Source organism: Lynx canadensis, chromosome C2, assembly GCF_007474595.2.
Source record: "Lynx canadensis isolate LIC74 chromosome C2, mLynCan4.pri.v2, whole genome shotgun sequence".
NCBI lineage: Eukaryota > Metazoa > Chordata > Mammalia > Carnivora > Felidae > Lynx > Lynx canadensis.
In genome coordinates this window covers 104,600,106-104,621,762 of record NC_044311.2, presented here as the reverse complement: position 1 = coordinate 104,621,762, position 21,657 = coordinate 104,600,106, and the positions used below count along the sequence as shown (strand labels likewise).

The 21,657-nt window shown below is 40.1% G+C and overlaps 1 protein-coding gene across 1 annotated transcript in view; it reads left to right on the top strand.

The window, feature by feature from the left end:
- The first annotated feature begins 1,844 nt into the window (after positions 1 to 1,844).
- Positions 1,845 to 21,657, top strand: part of BBX (BBX high mobility group box domain containing) — a 282,384-nt gene continuing 262,571 nt past the window's right edge. The window contains 3 exon segments of the mRNA XM_030330629.1: positions 1,845 to 1,972; positions 2,369 to 2,504; positions 5,183 to 5,254. The gene's annotated coding sequence lies outside the window, so the exon portion shown is untranslated.

Here is a 21,657-nt window from a genome sequence, read left to right as displayed (position 1 = left end):
GAAGGAGTATCAAGTTACTCAAAACTAGAGTCCTGGGTTTACGTTCCTTCTTCACTGCTATTCTGTGTAATATCGAGGAGGTTATATAATTTGTCTCTGTCTCATTTCTCTGATGGGTAAAATAGAGATAATAATGCTGAGCACCTACCTCATTGCAGTGTAGTGTGGATAAAGAACACTTTGTTCCATCTTTCAAATAAATGCAAAGTGTCATTAATACAGTTTTTAATATTATCAGTTTAAAATGCAGTGGTTTCATGTACTTTTTTCATTTTAAAAGTTATTTTCCTTTAAAAAATAAATGAAATAGCACATTTCTAAATACCACTATTTGTTTTCTAAACTTCATAAACTTAAATGTTCTCTCTGTTTCTCTTTTCCACTCTTACACACACTCATATATACACACGCTCATTTGATAACTTTATGGAAGTGAGAGAAAAACCTTAAGATGGCATCAAGGAAATAAAAGGAATTTGAATTAAGTTCTCTTCAGTTTTCCTTTAAGTTTTAAAGCTATGCATCTAGGCCATAAAATCGTTGTGTTTATTTAATCTTCAAAATGTTTGTGTTTAAGAATAATTCACAGACTCTTAAATCAGAAGGAAACTTAAGAAAACATCTGGGGTCTATGATAATGTCTGGCACATAGTAGATGCTGAATAAACATTTAATGAAGGGAACTGGGGGGAGCTTCTTATTTTAATCTTAAAAAAAAAGAAAAAGAAAAAAGTAACCCCAAACCAACTCCGAGCGTTAAAGAAGTAAGTTAGTTGCTCTAGATTGTTCATCTAGTTTAAGCATGGGGTCTAGAATTTATTCCTCTTAATTTCCAGCTTTGTTACCCCCCCCCCCGCCCCCCAACCACCCAGCAGTCTGTTGACTTGTTTATATAGGACTGCCAAATGTAATCTGCCAAAGATGGATCACAGGAAAAAAAAAAATCGGAAAGAACAGTCTTCTTTGCCTTCACCATGCCCAAAAGTCATCCAGCATGTGATGTTCACGTAGGATATGAAATATGTAAAGTAAATATCATATACAATATGCAAAATATAAATCATATATCGAGCGACTCGAAACGTCTATTTTTAAGGGAAGGGGTCAATAGACAATCTTCCAGGACTTATTCTACCTTATAGCACCGTTTGTATACCCACGCAGGTGATTTGTGGTAGTCTGACTAGCTATAAGTAGACAGGTTTTTTCAGCAAAACGTTTATCTTTGTCTCTGTGTATTGTTGTATTGATTTTTCTGAATTTACCTATGAACGAGGCATTAACAACCTCAATGCATTATAGCCCCAATAAACTTATCTTGCACTATTTTGGCCTAAGCGATAGCTAACCCATTGACCAAAGAAATCCAGGCTGCTAAAAGCCTTTCTTGGCCACTTGTTAGCCAGGTCAGGCTGTAAAATCATAACACAATGCACGCCTCTTCCATGGGGCACCACACGGCAGCGATTAAAAAAAAAAAAAAAAAAAAACCCTCACTTCCATATCCAGTGGAGTTGTAGTTTATTACTATAACCCTCCCAAGTCAAAAGGACACCAGTTTCAAGCCTAGCAACTTGGTGCAGACAAGGTTTTTCCTCCTTACCCTACTCTGCTGGGCCTCTGTACCTGTCCTCTCCTACTGTCTACAGGTCCCGAACATTAGAAAATAGAAAATGTGATGATCTTTGTGTGTCTCTGTAAAATGTGTGTATGTGTGCGTGTGTTTGGGTGTAACGGGCCTTCTGTTTGGCCGCGCGGCCTGTCTGTCAGGCCGCGGGCCAATGGCAGGCTGCCTTATATAAAATGAGTGTTTTCAGTCTCTCCGGGTTGCATGTACTGTATGTGGAGCAGTGTACAGTGAAGCGGAGGCAGAGCGGCTCCGCGAGCTCCTCTCCACTTTCCCATAGAGGAACCCTGACTGGCCGCTGAGGGCGAGCCATACACACGCCCTCACGCCCGGCGAGCCCGCGAGGTAAGCGCCCCCCATCCCCAGCCCTTCCCGGGCGCTCTCCCCGCACTTTCTGTTTTCCTACTCACTTGCGAGCCGCCGGGCTGCAGCCCCAAGGACTCCGCGGCAGGAGCAGCGGCGGCGGCGGCGGCGGCAGCCGGTAGGGTGGACTTGAGGAAGACGGAGGGAACCCCGCGCGACCGGAGCCGCCGCTGGCCGCTCCGCTCCCCGGGCACTTTCCCCCTCCGCCAAAACTTTGGGTCGGGAGAGGTCGGGGGCGAGGGTCGCGGCGGCCGCGCCGGCGGGGGGCGGGGGGCGCGGAGGCAGTGCCCTGCGGGCGGGAGGCTGGGGGCCGGGCTGGGGAGTAGTAGGCCAGCCGGTGCCAGGCTGCGTTTGCAACCAGCACCTCTCGACACACAGGCAGCGCCGCCCGAGAGGGGCACGGGAGCCGGGGCGCGGGCAGAAGCAGCCCGAGGAAAACAACAACAGAGCCAGCCCTCACGCCGGCGGGCGGCTCGTGGCCGCCCGGGGAGCCCCAAACTTCATCTCGGCGAAAGTACGTGGATCCCAGCCTGCCGGGGAGGTGGGGCCTGGGGAGCTGGGGCAGGGGAGGAAGGTACGAGGAGCCAGCCCTCGGTGGATTTATTGAACGTTTCGTGTGCGTCGGTGACCGGGAACAGCAGCCCAGTTGCTCGTTCATCTGGAGAGTTGGGATTTGGGTGTTCCGGCCCCGCAGATCGGTGCCCTCTCACCCCCCACCCCTAACCAAATGCGCGGCGAGTAGAGAAAGTGCTGTTTTAGTGCCAGAGTAGCCAGGAGGAAGAATAGGGGGAGAGGGGGAAGAGGGCGAGGGAGAAGGGGAGAGAGAAGAGGGAGGGAAAGCGGGAGGGGGGGGGGACGAGAGCGAGAGAGAGAGAGAGAGAGGGAGAGAGAGAGAGAGAGAGAGAGAGAGGAGAGAGGAGAGAACGGGAGGGAAGAGAGGAGGGGGAAGAGGAGGAGGGAGGCTGTGTCAGGATTTTGCTTGAATGTGGGATTATGTTGTGTCAATAAGTTTAAGGTGGAGAGAGCGAGGCTGGGGGTGGTGGTGGAGGGGAGGAGGAAGGCCTTCGCTGTTTAAAGTCTTATTTCTGAAGGTAAGTTATGGCATTGCATGGTCGCGATGACAGAAAACTTGCAGATCCTTTATCCGGGGATGGGGTCGATGCCTCTAGAAAGAGCTCCCCAGTCGTCTTAAGCCACACTCGTGTTACACTGTTATTTGCTGCGATCCGGGTCGCTAGTAAATTACAGAAATCAGACTCGAGGTTTCTTTTCCTCCTCCACCTCGTCTCGTTCGCTTACCCTCAGAAATTTATTATTTTTTTTTAATTTCTTGGTATTGTATGAAACTTAACGTAACTGTGACCAAACCCGAGTCCAGTAATTTACAAGGACCCTAAATCCAAGAATCTGGAACACGTTTATGTGTGAAATATCCGCGATCATTTCTGCTAAATGAGGAAGGTAAAACGAAACGATGCAAAAAGCTAAGACACAACATGTACGACAGAGGGGGGGGGGGGGGGGGACGGAGAGAGAAGCTATTTTTTGCTTTCCTTTCTGTAGAAAGGAAAATAAAGCGTGCATTCCCCTTCCCTCCCGGTGTGTAGGGTCTAGTCAATATTTTAACTGTCTGAGGACAAATTAGTCCAGGTGGATCTTGTTGAAAAGTTTTCGCGAGGTGGGGTGGAGGTGGGGGCGGTACGAAGGGGAAGGTGGGTGGAGGTTGTGGGGGATGGGGACGGAGCGAGCTCTGCCACTGCTAATGGTCATTGGCCTGGGGCTTTGAAACCATTGCCTGTCCTGCTAATGACACGTCCAGTTCTCGTCTCCAGGCCGCCGACGCCGGGCTGCCGGCGACTGGGGTACTTTCCCCACGCGGGGAGGGGCTTTCTTCGCCATCCCCTGGGGTTGCCCACTCGCGGCGTGGGGGCCCCACGCGCGCCCCCTCTCCTGCGCGCCGCCGCCACCTCTGCTCGCGCGACTTTTGTAGCTAGCCCGCGGCGAGGGGGCGCGGGGGGTCCCCAGCGCGGACGTCCCCGCGCGGCCACCCCGCGTCGGGCCCCACGCGCGCCGCGCGGTCCAGGCTCGGAATGGCAGCGCCTGGCCGGGCGGCGGTGCCTCCCCGGGGGGCAGCGGAGGCAGCGGCGGTGGCGGCGGGATCTTCGCCGGGGCCCGCGGGAGGAGGAGGAGGAGGAGGAGAGGGAGGAGGAGGAGGAGGAGGGGAAGGAGGAGGAAGAGGAGGAGAGGGAGGCGTTTTCTGCCCAGACCGCCGCCAGTTCGAGCGGGCACGGGGACGGGGACACCCCACTCGTTGCTCCTCCGTTATGGAAAGGTGTTTAGCAGACTTTTACGCCCGGAGTGTGGGATTTGTACTTCATTTTTTCTCTCCCCCCTCTTCCCCAAAGCAAGATGGACTCTATTCCCTTTCTCTTTCTCCCTGTGCCTCTGCCTCTGTCTTGTCAGCCTTTAAGATCGACATTTTGTACTAAGATGCAAACTTGATGGTGACCAGCAACAAAGGCGGGGTGGGATCCCTCGCTCCCTTCCTCCCTCTCGGTTTCCTAGCTACCCCCACCCCGACCTCCAAGACCTGGTGGCCCTGCACTTGCCGCCCGGGCTCTGGCGAATGTGTTTCCAGGCTCGGTTCCGATCTCCAATCTCGGGATTGTGACTGGGGCCGGGCGTTTGGGCGACGGCTGTGGCCGCCCCAGGTCTGCAGGGCTGAGGGCTGCGCTACCTGGACCCGCTGCCGTCGCCGTGCTACCTCCAGCCGGCTCCTGGGCACCGTGGAGGCTCGGGCTGCCTATCGATTGCTATGATTTGGTTACTGGTGTATTTGTCCTGGGGGCGGCGATCACTTGTGCAAGTTGATGAATGATCGCGGTGTGGGTTTTGGGTTTGCAGACAGGATCAACTTTCAGCTTTGTGCATACGGGGAGTAGGGAGTGAGGGTGCTGGAGACACCCTGGAATGCCAGCTGGGCTACCCTCAGCTCTTTGAATACAGGGAGCTTCTTTGCTTGTATTGCTCCACAGTTCGCGCGTGGGGGTGGGAGGTAGACAGGGGGGAGGGGTTGGTGGGGAGCTGAACTCCTGGGTTTTGAGGACCTTCCTTCAGAGGTGTTGCAGGAGTTGGGACTCTATTGTAAAGCTCTACCATACTGATGATGTACCTTTATTTGATACTTTATAGGTCACTATCATATGACAAAGGCTTTGCTGCAGTTCATCTTCCTCCCTGTGTACTTTCCATTTGCCTTCCCGGGTAAGTAAGCAAACTCTTTCTACAGGGAAGCTGGATGGCTATTAGCAATGACCTGAGGGTCCTTACTGTTCACATAAGAAGGTGGCTTATTGGGGTTGCAACACCCTGAGTTTCCCACAGCAGAAATCAACTTATGATACTTAGTATTTAGAATTCAAGTTGCTGTTATTATTAAGATAGTTGAAATGTTTATTTCACATTTATCTGCAAGTGTCATTTGAAAACTTATTTTCAAATAGTCATTTAGTTGATAATGAAATTTTACAGAGTTGAAGGCCTAGGAAATTTAATACTAGATAATATTGTAGAAAGAATGCAGCCTATGAGTGGAGAGAATTATTAAAAACCCAAAGAAGCATTGTGCAGAATGCCTCTCTAATTATAGTGACTGACATTTGCTTACTCTTTCTTAGGTGCTCTGTCTTGGGTAACTTGTGCTGTTTGTGACAGTTATTTTTGTGGTGGGGAAGGGTGGACTAGGCAGTAGTAAATCTAGTATTTAGATATAAAAGGCCTGATACAAAAGGCAAATCAACATTTCCAAATTAATCATAATTTTCTGCAAAATTTATATACTTAGAGAAATTGGGTATATTTTAGCAGCCTGTATATGCAATAAACAACGACTCAGAAGTCCCTTAAGCGCCTTTTTCAGACGTATGCCCCCAAATGGAAAAATTGCTGAAATAATGTATGGGGCAGCAAGTGCCTGAAAAATTAGTTTGTGAGAAGTAACAGTGTAGGTGAGGGTTTACAGAACATGTGAAGGTAGCACGGTGAGCCCCAATTGTTTGCAATTTGTCCCTCAATTGTAAAGAACACCTCAGGTATTCCAAATTGCTGATTTGGTTGTACTAAATGTGTAAATCAGTTGTAATACTTAATCATGTTACTGTAGTGAAGATGGAGTTTGTATTTTGTGAATGAAAATAGACTTGAACTCAGTTTTCCATAAAAGACAAAGGAAAGGGGCCTTATCTCTTTGGGATATTATATTACTATTATATTTGTTGCTAAAATGTGGTTTTAATATTAAGAGGAATTTAGCACCATGCCTCTCTGGTAGTTTCCGTATAGTAGCAAAATGTACTTTGACATTGCTGAGAACCTTAGGTGATTAGAAGCTCGGTGTCCAACATCTTTCTTGGAATGTAAATATCACATTATTTCAGATAGTTAAGAGAACCTCTTAATGTGTCACATACATAACAGTCTGATTGGAACAATCAGAATGAGATGGTTCTGTAAGATGAATTTAGTGCACACCAAAATATGTGGATTTCAGTGTCTTTGATTTTTTTTTTTTAAGCTTGTTTGCAAGAGAAGTTTTTCATTTTTGAACATATGGCAAGAGTATTCAAAATGCATTCCTGATTTACTAAAGAACACCACATTTATACATGTGAGGCACATTATTTTGTTCACTGGAGCAAACTTTTAATGTCAGTTTTTTTCCCCATGGAAATATGTTTGACCAATTCAAAATTTAAAATGGGAATCAGTAATTTCCAGAATAAAAGCGATCTGATGAGCTCTTGAATTTCTTTGAGATATCAAACAACTGCTTCATTAAAACAATATTTTCAAGAACTGGCTTGGTCTTTGAAGTCAGAGTAGTTTTTGTAGTGTAAAACTTGTAATAGTGATCTCAAAGAAGTCACCCTGACAATGAATTACCAGATATTTGCATCTAAAACATATTTATTTGATTTGAAGCTTAATTATCAAAATAAGAACTTAGATAGAGGTTTTGCTATTTTATTGCCAAGAGTTTTCAAACTTCTCATTTTATTATTCCGCATATCTATATTAAGTTTTGAAACTGAAGTCTTAATTTGCATTTCACATTTAATGCTAGCTATTGAAAAAGGGGTTCATTTATGTTGTTTCTTAGTGCTACGTCCTTTAAAGGTACCCTGGTGGGTTAAGTCCACTAGAGACTTCGATATTAACAAAAACTTGCAATTTTGACACCTTCCTTTTTTTTAATTCATCTGATCTTTGCGTCTAAATTAAAAAATAGAGTTCTGGGTTTAGGAGTTTGTGAGATGGTTTTGCCTTACACATATAGCTGTGCTATACAACTTGGAAAGTGTATACCTTTGACCTACAGATCTGATCTTTATGCTTAATCCATTGAAACAGAGATTTGTTTAGACATTGGAATTAAAACACAGCTTTGAGTGAAAGCTAATATGAACAGGTAATTATGGTTTGCTTATGCTGTAACTATGTAATTGATAAGGCTTTTTGTATGTAATTAAAAAAGAAGGAATAGTCTCAAAACAATGTGGCACAATTCATGAAAATCTAACTCAGCAACTAAAGTATAAAGTCATACTTTTCAGTAAAATTACAAACATAATTTCTAATTAATCATCAGCCAACATGCTAAAAGTTTACATTTTCCTAGATTTTATAGAGCATGGGTAAAACAAGGACCATACTTTTAACTGGATCTTAACATGAGTATCAACTACTTTTATATTAGAAATCTTTAATGGAAGTAATAAAGACTTCATAGTTTAACGCTACTAAAAAAACTCTTTGAAAATAGCCTCGTTATCGACATACTTGTACTAAAGGAAATCCTTGATATTATTAATGTCTTAAAAAGTGCAGAAATGTTTAAAATTGTGATATTTAAATGTTTTAAGTTACTAAATTTAGGCAATTAATTTTGGCATATTGCATCATGACCAGTATGGCACACCTGTATTTTGAGATTTAATCTCTTTTTTTTTTTTAAATGCTTATTTATTTTTGAGAGAGAGAGAGGGGCAGAGTGTGAGCAGGGGAGGGGCAGAGAGAGGGAGACACAGAATCCAGAGCAGGCTCCAGGCTCTGAGCTGTCAGCACAGAGCCCAATGTGTTGGGCTCCCAACTCACAAACCACGAGATCATGACCTGAGCTGAAGTTGGGTGCTCTACCTACTGAGCCACCCAGGCGCCCCAAGACTTAATCTTAAGCAGTGCTTAAGAAAGAGACACTTTTCTTGAATTTGCAGCGTGAAGTCCACCTCATTTTTTAACATTTTACCAGAGGGCATCTTTTAAAATAGGTCCGAGTGATAGCTTTTTTATATTTTTCATCAACTTTCTTCCTCTCACTGAGAAATGAAAACAAACCCAAATTGTAAAAACATTGTAATTTTATTGTTTGGTTTTTATCACGTGCCCCAGGTATACTGGATACAGGTGGTCCTCAGGCTATATTTTGAGAAGCACTGCTCTGAAGGTACTAAGGATTGAAGCTAAAGATTGAATGAATCTTCCAGCTAGAAGATTCTGTGACCGTAATTCAGTCAGTGGGTTTGTACTACCTCAGGGGCAGTCATCACATACTGTATCGAATTGTAGGGATTTCTATATATTAAGTTACACCTGAGGAAAGCACTTTTTGAGTACAGCTTCACTCAACATTCATATGTGTTCATATTATCCTTTAGAAGGCAATTACAGTTTCTTGAAATGCCAGGACATCATGTTAAAACTGTAAGGATATATGCAGAAAATCCTCATGTATTAATGGGGATTGTTTACATTTTTTTTTCTTTCAAAGGAAAAGATGAGATGAGAGAACTGGAATAAGTATCAGTTACACAATGGAAATACAAAAGAAGGCAAACCAATAACAAATTCTACCTAAAAGTTATAAATACAAAGATGAAAGACAAAGGGAGTGAAAGACGTAAAGCATTGATTATAGACCATGAAGCATTGACACACCTACCAAAATATAAACTTAATAAGTTAAAATATGTGAGTCACTTCAAGGATCTAGATAATGAAATAACTTCAGGTTCTGAGAAGGTTGTATAGAATACAAAGTAAAAGAATGAGTTGGATTTTCTCAAGTCTTAGAAAAATAAAATGATACTGTAAAATATTGATTAAATAATTAAACCAATAGTTAAACATGGCCCTTAGGTGAAGATTAGGGAATAAAACAGAAGTTCCTAGAATGGAGTAACTGAGATCATAAAATGGACACAGAATGTTGGGTTTCTGGTAAAGGGAATAACTAAAAAAAACCATCGATAACTTATTTCAAAGGGGAAATAAGAATGAGGGTAAAATTGTTTAAAGCAGTTGTATTAAGTGTTTTTCACTGAGATGTATGGTAAGAAATACTTTTTATATCCTAATCCATGTATAAAAACTGTAACAAAAGTTTCCTTGAACAGTATTAAGGGCAGTGCACTCTGATATTTTTTATTCCTATCTAATCTTTATAAATCTGATGTGTTCCAAACTATTTTATTTAAAAAAATCATGATGTTATTCACTAAATTAATCTTAAGATTTACATTTTGAAAAACACAAACCTGGAGGACTTGTTAAAAATGGAGGTCCCTAGGAGTGCCTGGCTGGCTCAGTTGGTGAGTGTACAACTCTTTATCTTGGCGTTGTAGGCTTGTGCCCCACACTGGGTGTAAAGATTACTTACTATTATTATTATCATTATTTTTAACATTTATTCACCTTAGAGAGCGCGCGTGCAAGAGAAAACCACAGAGTGTGAGCAGGGGAGGGGCAGAGAGAGAGGGAGACACAGAATCCGAAGCAGGCTCCAGGCTCTGAGCTGTCAGCACAGAACCCATTGCAGGGCTCATACCCACGAACTGAGGGATCATGACCTTAGCCGAAGTCGGATGCTTTAACGTACTGAGCCACCCAGGTGCCCCGGGTGTAAAGACTACTTAAAAATAAAATCTTAAAAAAAAAATGGAGGTCCCATATCTAGATAAGTGTGAGAGGTGGGGCCCAGGAATCTGCATTTTACCTAGTGCTTCAGTGATTCTGAAGCAAGTATAAGGCACTCTAACACACTTTGAGAACTCTGGTGTAGGGGACAGGCGGCTAAAGAGTGAATAGGAAGGAGTCATGCACTGAATGTGGGGTTAACGTTCTTTGTTGAGTTCTCTTCCAGCTTCAGTCTGTGACTGTATTTCAGTCAGCACGTTTGCAATATTGAGAGAGCCCTTGTCACCCTCTGTTGATATTCCTAGAGTAGCAGGTGTAGTACAAGGAACAGAGGCTTTGAAGCCAAAGATCCCTGAATTCCACTACTGTTGCCCCTCTTGCGTACTGACTGAGGGAAGTTAAGCATGTCACTACAAAATAAGCTTCCATTATTATGTGCAAAAGGGCGTATTAATATTTACCATGTAACAGAATGAGAATTACTGTAGACAGTAATGTCTGCTATGACCCTTATTCACAGACAGCACTCAATATGTATATTTTTATAGTTGTATCTCACCTCATCCCAACTTCCACTAAGTTTGAAGTTTCTTGAAGCTGTGCCTTTTAGTTTTTTTTAACATCCTTTTCTTTCTTTCTTTCTTTCTTTCTTTCTTTCTTTCTTTCTTTCTTTCTTTCTTTCTTTCTTTCTTTCTTTCTTTCTTTCTTTCTTTCTTTCTTTCTTTTTAAAGTAAACTCTATTCCCATCATGGGGCTCGAACTCACAGCCTCAAGATCAAGAGTTGCATGCTCTACCAACTGACCAAGCCTGTGCCTTTTAATTTTTGTTTTCTATAAAGTACAATTGACCATTGAACATTGGGGTGCTAATCACACCCCACTCCTGTGCAGTCAAAAATCTGCACAGAACTTTTGGTTCCCCAAGAACTTAACTACTAATAACCTATTGTTGACCAGAAGCCTTACTGATAACATGATCACATAAACAGTCGATTAACACATAATTTGTATGTTATATGTATTATATGCTATATTATAATAAAGTAAGCTAGAGAAAAGAAAATGTTATTAGGAAAAGCATAAGGAAGAGAAAATACATTTATAGTACTGTACTGTAAATATCCATGTATAAGTGGACTGACTTAGTGTTCAGGGGCCAACTGTAATTCTCAACCCTGGTGTCAAGAAACACTGGTGCATTTTTAACTGGATGTGAGGTGTTAGATAAGCACTTTATTACTGAAGAAGGAAATAGTAAGAATAACAAGGATAAAAGATAAAAGGGTAAAAATGACGAATAACTGAGGCATGCCATAGTTAAGTATGGTGCCCTTTCTAATTTGGGGAATGATTTCCCTACCTCTTTAAAAAGACAGCACAGGGGGCGCCTGGGTGGCGCAGTCGGTTAAGCGTCCGACTTCAGCCAGGTCACGATCTCGCGGTCCGTGAGTTCGAGCCCCGCGTCGGGCTCTGGGCTGATGGCTCAGAGCCTGGAGCCTGTTTCCGATTCTGTGTCCCCCTCTCTCTCTGCCCCTCGCCCGTTCATGCTCTGTCTCTCTCTGTCCCAAAAATAAATAAACGTTGAAAAAAAAATTTAAAAAGACAGCACAGGACAGGAGGATAGCTCTTTTCATATTTCAAAGTGGTTAGTCAACAGCACTGGGCATTCTCTCTGGTGACTTTAGCCCATCTTGGAATGTCTTAGAGCATCAGTTCTCAAATTTTCTTCTGCTAAGACACATGTGACTGATGTTTAACATAGGGTGTTCTAATGTCCCTGGTTATAGACTTAGATAAATTATGTGGTAGTTCTCAGTGTGAGAAAGTCACTTCATTCCTTATCAAGAAAATATATCAGAATATAAGTGAGAGTGATACATTATAATGAAAATTTTGAATACACCCATATGCAAACATGTCAATTTCTTTATAAACTGTGGTACTTTGTTCATAACTAATTACTTGAGCATTCCTCACAACCAATTAAAACTTACCCTTGTGTCAAGGCATGAAGATTGAGAAGCATTACATCCGGAGTGCGTAACAAATTACATTGCACAGAATAGGCACTTAAATGAAAAAGAGGGGCAAGCTAAGGAGAAGATGAATGGGAAATACACAAAATCCCTGAAATCTCAAACAATGTGAAAACCAAAAGCTAGGAAAAATGCAACATGTGGTTAAATGCAAAGGAAGTACAAAAGACTATGAGTTATCAGGGTTCTCAGACTTTCCTATCATACTCAAGTACTCATTGCCTCTAACATAGACATTCATTTAATTTATTTGAATAAATTAAAGTTAAATAACTTTGTATTTCCTAATTTTTAAGGTTACATTTGCCAGGAACATCTTTTTACTTTGCTATATTTTAATTTAGCTTGCTTTTTTTTTAATCTCTAATACATTAATAAACTATATATTTTGCAAATGTCTTTAAACTTTGATGTGTAATGATATTGGATATACATTCACAGTCCTTTATCTAAAAAAATCTCTGAAAAACTAATTTTTTTTTTTCCTCCAAAAGTTTGGCTTCAAAACTCATTTGGTGGTAGAACCTGACCCAAACCGTCATGGCCTTGTTTGAAGTAGTTGTAAAGCCTACTTAGAAAGGATGTTCGCATTTTCTGCTGTAGAAATAGTAATGTATTTGGCTATGAGGTGCTATCGTAGATCTAGCTAGGAATGTTACGTAATATATGCTGTCCTCTCCATCTGACCTTTAAGACTCACAAAAATCTGAAGCATACCTGGACCTAAGGGTTTCAGATAAGGGACTGTGATCCTATTGTATTAACTTTCTTAGTTCACAGAGTGAAATTGTCTGGTATTTCTACCCATTTAACTCCGTGAATATCCTTTTGCTGATTTTGATCACTGGTCATCTGAACATGTTGAGTTCATTGTAAGCTGGTGAATCATGTAAGATAGCCTAACAAGACATCCAAACATTATATATTAACTTAGTCAAACTGTCTTTTGAAACTCTGTGGCTTCAGTCATGAGGGTGGAAGGCATCAGAGGTTATAAAGTCAGCTAAGCAAAATGGTAGTTGACGTTTGTACCTCCTAAGTTGAGTAAAGTGAAGGGCTCCTAGGTAAGGAAAGATTAAACATACACACACACCCACCCCACTCCACCCCACCTGTTAGTTGAACTTCACCTGTCCATTTTGACATTGTGATTCCTCTTTGGTATTTGTTGTAGTTGTTAGTTTATTAAACACACACACTGAAATCTGTACTTGAAACTTTTACTTTGTTGGACGTTTCTCATATAATGATGAACAAAATTTAGGCTACTTTCATTATGGTTTACTGTTATGAGAGGTTTCATGAAGGGTTATATTTCCTTTATTATATTGCCACTTGCACATTTCTTCTATCAGAAAAGTAAAAAACAAAGTGTTTTATGCAAATTTAGTCTAAGGTGAGAAGGCCTTTGAATTATATTGTTTCATATTGGTTCTAGATACCTTTATTTTCAATAATTAACTGTGAAATGCTAAGTAAGATTTTTCCTTTGTACTTTTTTTTTTTTTAAGTAATCTCTGTGCCCAATGTGGGGCTTGAACTCACAGCCCCAAGATCAAGTCAGATGGTCTACTGATAGAGCCAGCCAGGCACCTATTTTTAATTTCCTATAAAACTACTATAGAAAAACGTAAAGTGTGATGTGAGGAAGAGTACACAGGACACTCTGGGAATAAAGTTAATAGCTGGATCATGATAAAACTTCAATCAGTCTTCATTGATTATGGACTGAAATGGTTAATGGCCAAAGAAGGTTTTTCTTCTTTAATTATTTTTTGATACAACTATATCCTTTGGGGTAGGAAAACCACAGGTTGAGTAATTCAGAGGGAGTCTTATTAGCAATGCTGATTCTTTTCATCTTAAAAAAATGCTGAGTTGTTTTTCAGCTTCTGGTGCACCTCCTAAAACTCACCCAAGTGTTGAGTTCTCATTGACTGCAAAGGGAATGTGGTAGAGCATGGAACAAAATAAGAAATTAATTCTCTACATCCAGCTGTCAAATTTTGATTATCTTTTGAGTTACTGAAGTTATATATTTTTTCTTTCTGATCCCCTCTCCCTTCTTGTTCCTGCCTTTTTTTTTTTTTCTTCTTTCTTCTCCCTCCTTCTCTTTTCTCTCATCCAAGTACTAACTAGGACCAATCCTGCTAAGCTTTTGAGATAGGTGGCCATGGACTCTTCTCTCCTTTCTGTCCTCCCTGATGTCTGTTTTTCTGTCTTTTCTTTTTCTTTCAGCCTTTTATTGTATTCACTCATGTGCAATCTGTGATACTACCTACAAATATTTGAGAATGAGAGTATGGAATTGAACTTTTTTTCTTTTTACCATTTGATTTTAAAGATTTTTTTTTGTAGTTTTGAGTTACTTTAGTAATCATCACTACTCATGTAATAAAGTTGTTAACATATGAATTTGAGACTTACACTGTTCCCTACATAGAAATGTCAATTAGGAAGGGATTATGTGAGTCAAAGTCACCTGTTATTATTATGAAATAAATTGAAGTAAACTCCTTATCCAATCATTTTTGTGTTTTAGGGTGGTAGGATGACTATATAGCTTCATTTATATTTAAGGGAAAGTTGAAAGCAGATTTTTAGCAGAGTTTCCCACATACTATTTTACTTTGGGAGGAATTGAGAAAGATAATCTGGCCTGAGGGTGTTCTTATGAAGCACAAGTTTTATTTTTACTACTTTGTTTTTCACAACAGTTTTCTGATGAGAGGTAATCCTATTTTAGTGGCAAAGAAACTAAGTGTCAGGTTAAGTAATTTGTCTGAGGTCACACAGGTAGCAAGACACTGTCAGGATTAGGAGGGCTGTAGTCTCCTGGGCTTTTTCTGTATTTGCCTCCTTTAGGGCCACATTCCAAGAGGTTAGAACTGAAAGGTTTGGGGCAATTTTAGCCAAGAATTCCTCCCAATTTTTCTTTTTCCCTAAAAGTAAAATCTTCATTTTGAAGTCATCGGGTTGGAACACTACTTTGTTGTTTTTTTTTTTACGTTTTTTAAAGTTTTATTTGTCAGCCAGGAGCCTGCCTTGGGGCTGGAACTCATGAACTGTGAGGTTATGACCTGGGCAGAAATCAAGAGTGGGACACTTCACCAACTGAGCCACCCCGTTTATCCCCACTACTTTATCATTCTTAAGGGAGATAGATGAGAAAGTTTCTGAACTGGGGCCTACTGTCAGTTCTCCTCAGTGAGATCACAGTCAAAGACTAAACCAGCCCCAAACTGTGTTTATAAATTGACATTTAGTGAACTTTCTTTCTTGTTGATCTATCTATTATAGAAGTGTCTAATAACAAGTTACTGATTTTACTGTTTATTAATTCCTCTGGTACATCAGTAGAAATCATTTATTCTTTCATGAAAAGGTGAGTTTTCCAAGCTGAATGTTCTATGATGTTTTTACTCTGGTACTTATTTATTTTATTTTAAGCAAATATATACATTTATCTGTATAGATAATAGGTACCTTACATACTTTTTTTGTTATTGACTTGACAGTTCTATGCATTACTTAGTGCTCATGATAAGTATAGTCATCATATGTCACTATACGATGTTATTACAGTATTATTGACTATATTTCCTATGCTGTACTTTTCATCTTGGTGGCTTATATATTTTATAACTGGAAGTTTATACCTGTTAATTGCCTTTACCTGTTTTGCCCATTTTCCCATTCCCCTTCATCTGGCAACCACCAGGTTATTCTCTGTATTTAAGAGTCTGGTTTTGGTTGGTTCATTTGTTTGGTTTGGTTTGTTTTTTTAGATTCCACATATAAGTAAAATCATACGGTATTTCTCTTTGATATATTTCACTTAGCACAATACCTTGTAGGTACATACATATTGTTTCAAATGGCAAGATCTCATTCTTTTTCATGGCCGAGTAATATTCTGTAGCGGTGGTAGTGGTGATGTGCGTGACGTCTTTATCCATTCATCTATTGATGGACACTTGGGTTGCTTTCATATCTTGGCTAGTGTAAATAATGCTGCAGTAAACATAGGGGTGCGTCTATCTTTTTGAATTAGTGTTTTCTTTAGGTAAATACCCAATAGTGGAATTATTGGATCATATAGTAGTTCTATTTTCAATTTTTTGAGGAACCCCCATACTGTTTTGCAGAGTGGCTGCACCAGTTTGCATTCCTGTCGAGTCAACAGTCCATGAGGGTTCACATCTGTCCACGTCGACGCCGACACTTATTATTTCATGTGTTTTTGATACTAGCCATTCTGACTGGTGTGAGACTCTGGAACTTTTTAATACAGTAAAACTTGGTTTGCAAACATAATTCATTCTGGAAATATGCTTGTAATCCAAAGCACTTGTATATCAAAGTGAACTTCCCCCTCAGAAATAATGGAAACTCAGATGATTCTTTCTACAACCCCAAAATATTTATATAAAAATGATTACAATACTGTAATACAATACAAAATAATAAAGAAAATATAAAGAAAAATAAATTAACCTACACTTACCTTTGAAAACCTTCATGGCTGGTGTGAGGGAGATGAGAGAGGAGGGTTTTTTTTTTTTAATGTTTGTTTATTCTTTGAGAGAGAGAGCGAAGAGGGGCAGAGGGAGACGTAGAATCCGAAGCAGGCTCCCGACTCTGAGCTGTCAGCACAGAGCCCGACTTGAGGCTCAAACTCAAAAACCACGAGATCATGACCTGGACCAAAGTTGGTTGCTTAACCAGCTAAGCCACCCAAGTGCCCTGTGAGTAAGGTTATTGGACAGGATGACTTTCACTGTCACTAGTGGAATCATTACTATCTATTGGCTCAATGGATCTTTTTCTTATGGGGACCAGTGAATACACCTGCATGGATGTTGACTACAGTACAGTATTAATAAACTCTTATCATATACTGTATTTAATGTAACTGACAATAAGGCAGCAGAGGAAAGGGTCTCTATCTGCAGGCAGCCTGACCTAAAATGAAGCAGAGCATTCCTAAGCTTACTCTTGTATGGAAAAGCAAAGGACTGTCCATAGGTGCTTTGAAGTGACAAAAAATACATGAGTGCCAGTTGTGGGCACCTTTCAACGTTCTGAAAAATCACTTATTTCTGCCAAACACCACAGTCTGAGACCGAGCATCCAAGCATGAGAGATGATCGCCCACAATCCCAGAGAGAAAGAGAGAGAGAGGGGGTGGGGGGGGAGAGAGAGAGAGAGAGAGAGAGAGAGAGAAAGGAACCATTGGCTCAGTTGTGATCATGTGACATACAGCATCACATACTACTCATATTGCAAGACATTGTTCATTTGTCTAGTTAAAATTTATTAGAAATGTTTGCTTGTCTCAAATACTCGCAAAACAAGTTACTCTCAATCCAAGGTTTTACTGTACATTTACCAATATAACACGGATGGTGTTACAAAATAGTTTGTCATTTGTTTTGAAAATAAGTTCAATATGAGTAGAAAAATTAAGCACATTCATGGACTTTATCATTTCAGAGTATCTGATGATCAAACATGAATTAGATATAGAGTTAGTCAAAAGTTATCCTGTTTTTAATTTTTTTTTAATGTTTATTTTTGGGAGAGACAGAGCGTGAGTGGGGGAGGGCAGAGTGGCGGAGACACAGAATTCAAAACAGGCTCCAGTCTCTGAGTTGTCCTTATAGAGCCTGACTCGGGGCTTGAACTCACGAGCCGCGATACCATGACCTGAGCCATGACCAGCACTTAACTGACTTGAGCCACCCAGGTGCCCCAAAAGTTGTCCTTTTTGAAGTGGCTTATGGGTGCTTTGATTTATTTTTACCGAAGAAACTTATTTCTCCTGTGATTAAGAAGAGATCTGATAAATTACACATTTATATACAAGAAGCAAATCATTTAGAAAATACAAAGTAACTTGTTACTTTTTTTTTGTACGCCAAGCCCTATTCATCTGAAATTAGTAAATTCTATCTTTGCAAATTCAGCAAAATCAGAGATATACAGATATAGAAGATAAAAAATTTGTCATTCTTTTTGTTTTTTTACTGACTTGTCTTTTTGCCTGATCTGTGAAACATGTAAAGAGGATACTTACCTATTTTGGCAGGGTAATTTTTGTCAATGATAATCTTACTAAGGATGTGCCCTTGAATTGTTTTAGCCACATGATACTTTTTCTTTTTTTTTTTTTTTCAACGTTTTTTATTTATTTTTGGGACAGAGAGAGACAGAGCATGAACGGGGGAGGGGCAGAGAGAGAGGGAGACACAGAATCGGAAGCAGGCTCCAGGCTCTGAGCCATCAGCCCAGAGCCCGACGCGGGGCTCGAACTCACGGACCGCGAGATCGTGACCTGGCTGAAGTCGGACGCTTAACCGACTGCGCCACCCAGGCGCCCCTTTTTTTATTTTTATTTTTATTTTTTTATTTTTATTTTTTTCACATGATACTTTTTCAAAGGTGGTGGACTTCCATTTCTTGTGTTTCATTCCCCTCCCCCACATAAACTACTTCTATACTGTTCTCTTTCAAGTAGGTGGGTTTTCTGGCACTTGACACCCTTCTTTCTACTTGTTTTCTTAGGTCATGTTAAAAAAAAAACCAGTTTGCACATTAAGAAATTTGATCAAGTATTGGTGAGATTCAGGTAGCAAAACAACTATAGGTTTAATTAGCTGTTTATGGATCGAGTGCCTGTGGTGTGTTGATGCTGACTTCGACTTTGAGAATATAAAGATGAATATGGAATAGCCCTGTCCTTAAAGCACATGAAGTCTAATGGTTGGAAAATTCCAGTAGATGTAAATATCTATCATACAAGTTATTCTGTGTTAATTGTTTTAACAGATACTGCATAAAATAGTATGGGATCAAATACCCTGAAAAACTAGCTAATTGCAACATAGGAGCTGAGCATTGAAATATGGGGGGAGTTTCTTGCCTGTTACAGTGTTTGTCCTAATTGTCATTGAGGTTGTAAAACTAATTTGGTCCAAGCACTAGAGTGGATTTAAAAAAATCAGGCCTCTAACCTTCATTTGGCTTTTATTTAAATATTAGTGCATCATTTTGTCTTTTGGTCTGTTTTTAAAAGGCCAACTACTTTGTTTTTTGTTAAGACTTTCAATTTATATTAGAAAGTTAAGTTTCAGTCTCAAGTATTTTGGACTTCCTTTTAAATTATTTTTCCTTAAAAAATGTTTTTTTCTTAATGTTTATTCATTTTTGAAAGACAGAGACAGAGCACAAGCCGGGGTGGGCAGAGAGAAAGGGGGACACGGAATCCGAAACAGGCTCCAGGCTCTGAGCTGTCAGCACCAGAGCCCGATGCGGGGCTTGAACTCACAAACTGTAACATCATGACCTGAGCTGAAGTCAGACGCTCAACCAGCTGAGCCACTCAGGCGTTCCAAGTTATTTTTCCTTTTTTTATTTATTGCTATTAATGTCACAATCTGTGATGACAACACTTTTGAAGTGAAAGGAAATGGTTGAGGATTCCAAATTATGTTAAAAGCACCTTACCTGGAGTAAGTTTGAACTAGACATCCGAACTAGGAGTCCAAACACATGCCAATAAAAATAGTATAAACTGCAATACCTGAGACTTATTTTACTAGTTAGGAGTGTATTAATAAGATCTGTAGCCCACATATTAAACACAAAATGAGATTTTTCTAGAGAGAGAAAAAAGTGCTTTTCTATTCATGAGAGATTATAGATTAAAAGTGATGCCCAGATTTTCCAGTATGTTTTCTTTTTTTTTTTTTAAGTTTATTTATTTTGAAAGAGAGATGAGCATAGTAGAGGGGCAGCGAGAGAGGGAGAGAGAATCTTAAGCAGGTTCCGCACTGTCAGCCCAGAGCCTGACACAGGACTCAATCCCACAAACTGTGAGATCATGACCTAAGCTGAAATCAAGAGTCAAAGCTCAACCAACTGAGCCACCTATGTGCCCCTAGTGTGTTTTCAACCTGTGTTTGTAACTGCAGTTTCTCTCGTGGTTAGTAAGCCATGGCCTGGAGGGTACCCATAAGTTTGGCTTTTTTTGATCTGCTTTATGCTTGGTGATCTAGATCTGGTCTTTGGAGTCCCCTTTGACTTATCAGACTTTCAGTATCACTTCGTAATCATCATTTTTGTGTTTATTTCACCTCAGAATTATATGCATTTTCACCTATTTTTATTTGTGGCACTCTTTTGACTGGTCATTTCACAATATCAGCCCAGTTTAGATTAAAACTGTTTCTGAAATATTCTGCTCAGTGTTCCAGTTGCCAACCTTGGGTGCTTTAATACCAAACAAAAGACATTCATAAAGAAGAAGCTCATCTGGGAAAATATTTCTTCGTAGGCTCACAACATTGATAATGACCCTAATGTTTACATTAAAGCAGCAAAGAGGAACAGAGATACACAGAATAGTAACTTGTGAGTCCTTTCTTCTATTCTCCTTCTGTTTGGCATCACGGAAGTACAACTATTTAGATCTCATTATTTATCAGTCCTCGTGGTAATAATGAGCTTCTTTGTAAGTTTTGTCTATGGATATGCGTTCTCGTCTCATTTGGTGCCATATTTTAGCTGGCCCTTGAATAACACGGGGGTTAGTGGCGCTGATGCCTGTGCAGACAAAAATCTGAGTATAACTTGTGACTGTCCCAAAACTTAACCTAATAGGTTACTGTTGACCAGAAGCCTCACTGATAACAAACAATTAGCACATTTTGTATATGTATTATATACTGTATTCTTAGAATAAAGTAGAGAAAAAAAGTTAAGAAAATAAAAAATACATTTACAGTACTGTACTGTAAAAAATCTGTGCATAAGTGGACCCGTGCAATTCAAACTTATGTTTAAGGGTCAGCTGTAGTCCCAGAGAACATGCTCAGATTTGTTGTCAGTCCAGAGTTTTGTTTTATTTTAATAATTTTTCACATATAGTCTCTACATGAATAAGGCAAATCCATGCAAAATTTCTTATAGCTTGAAAGGGTTTAAGGAATGGGATCACAGGTGAGGACAGAGTTATATGTGTGAGGACCCGATCTCATATACAGTGATGAGTTTACTGCATAAGGAATTATGATCATGAGTCAGTTGTTAGGAAGTGAATGTCCTTTAATTTTTTTTAATGTAACTGTATATGTCATTCCTGACATATTTCAAATACAGCTAGATGACCTTAAAGTCTAATATGTAGGTCTTAAGAATTTGGATAATTGGAACTTCATTAAAGATGTTTTCCTTGAAGTTTTGACTTAATCAGTTTTTCAAAACTATATATTTTTATTGAGAAACTATAATCTCAGAATGCTTCATGTGTGTTTCTAATTGATCTTCAATTAGCAGTGGCTACTGATTTTACAGATTGAGCAAGTTTTACTATTCCCAGGTCCCTATGTAAGTAATTAATGATCTGTAAAGTACACATGGGGGTGCATAAAGGAGTACAGTACTAATCATTTTAGGAAGAAAAGCAATCAAAGAATTGTTCTCTGTCGTATCTGTTTGGTAATTCTGTGTTCCATATTTGAATTGTCATTATTTTTTGCAACAGGTATTTATTGAGTTACCCCCAATACATAGGAATTCTGGGGTTTGCAGGATAAAAGGATAATGGCTTTGGTCTCAGGATGTTTCTAGCATAGTAATGATACACATGTCCCAAAT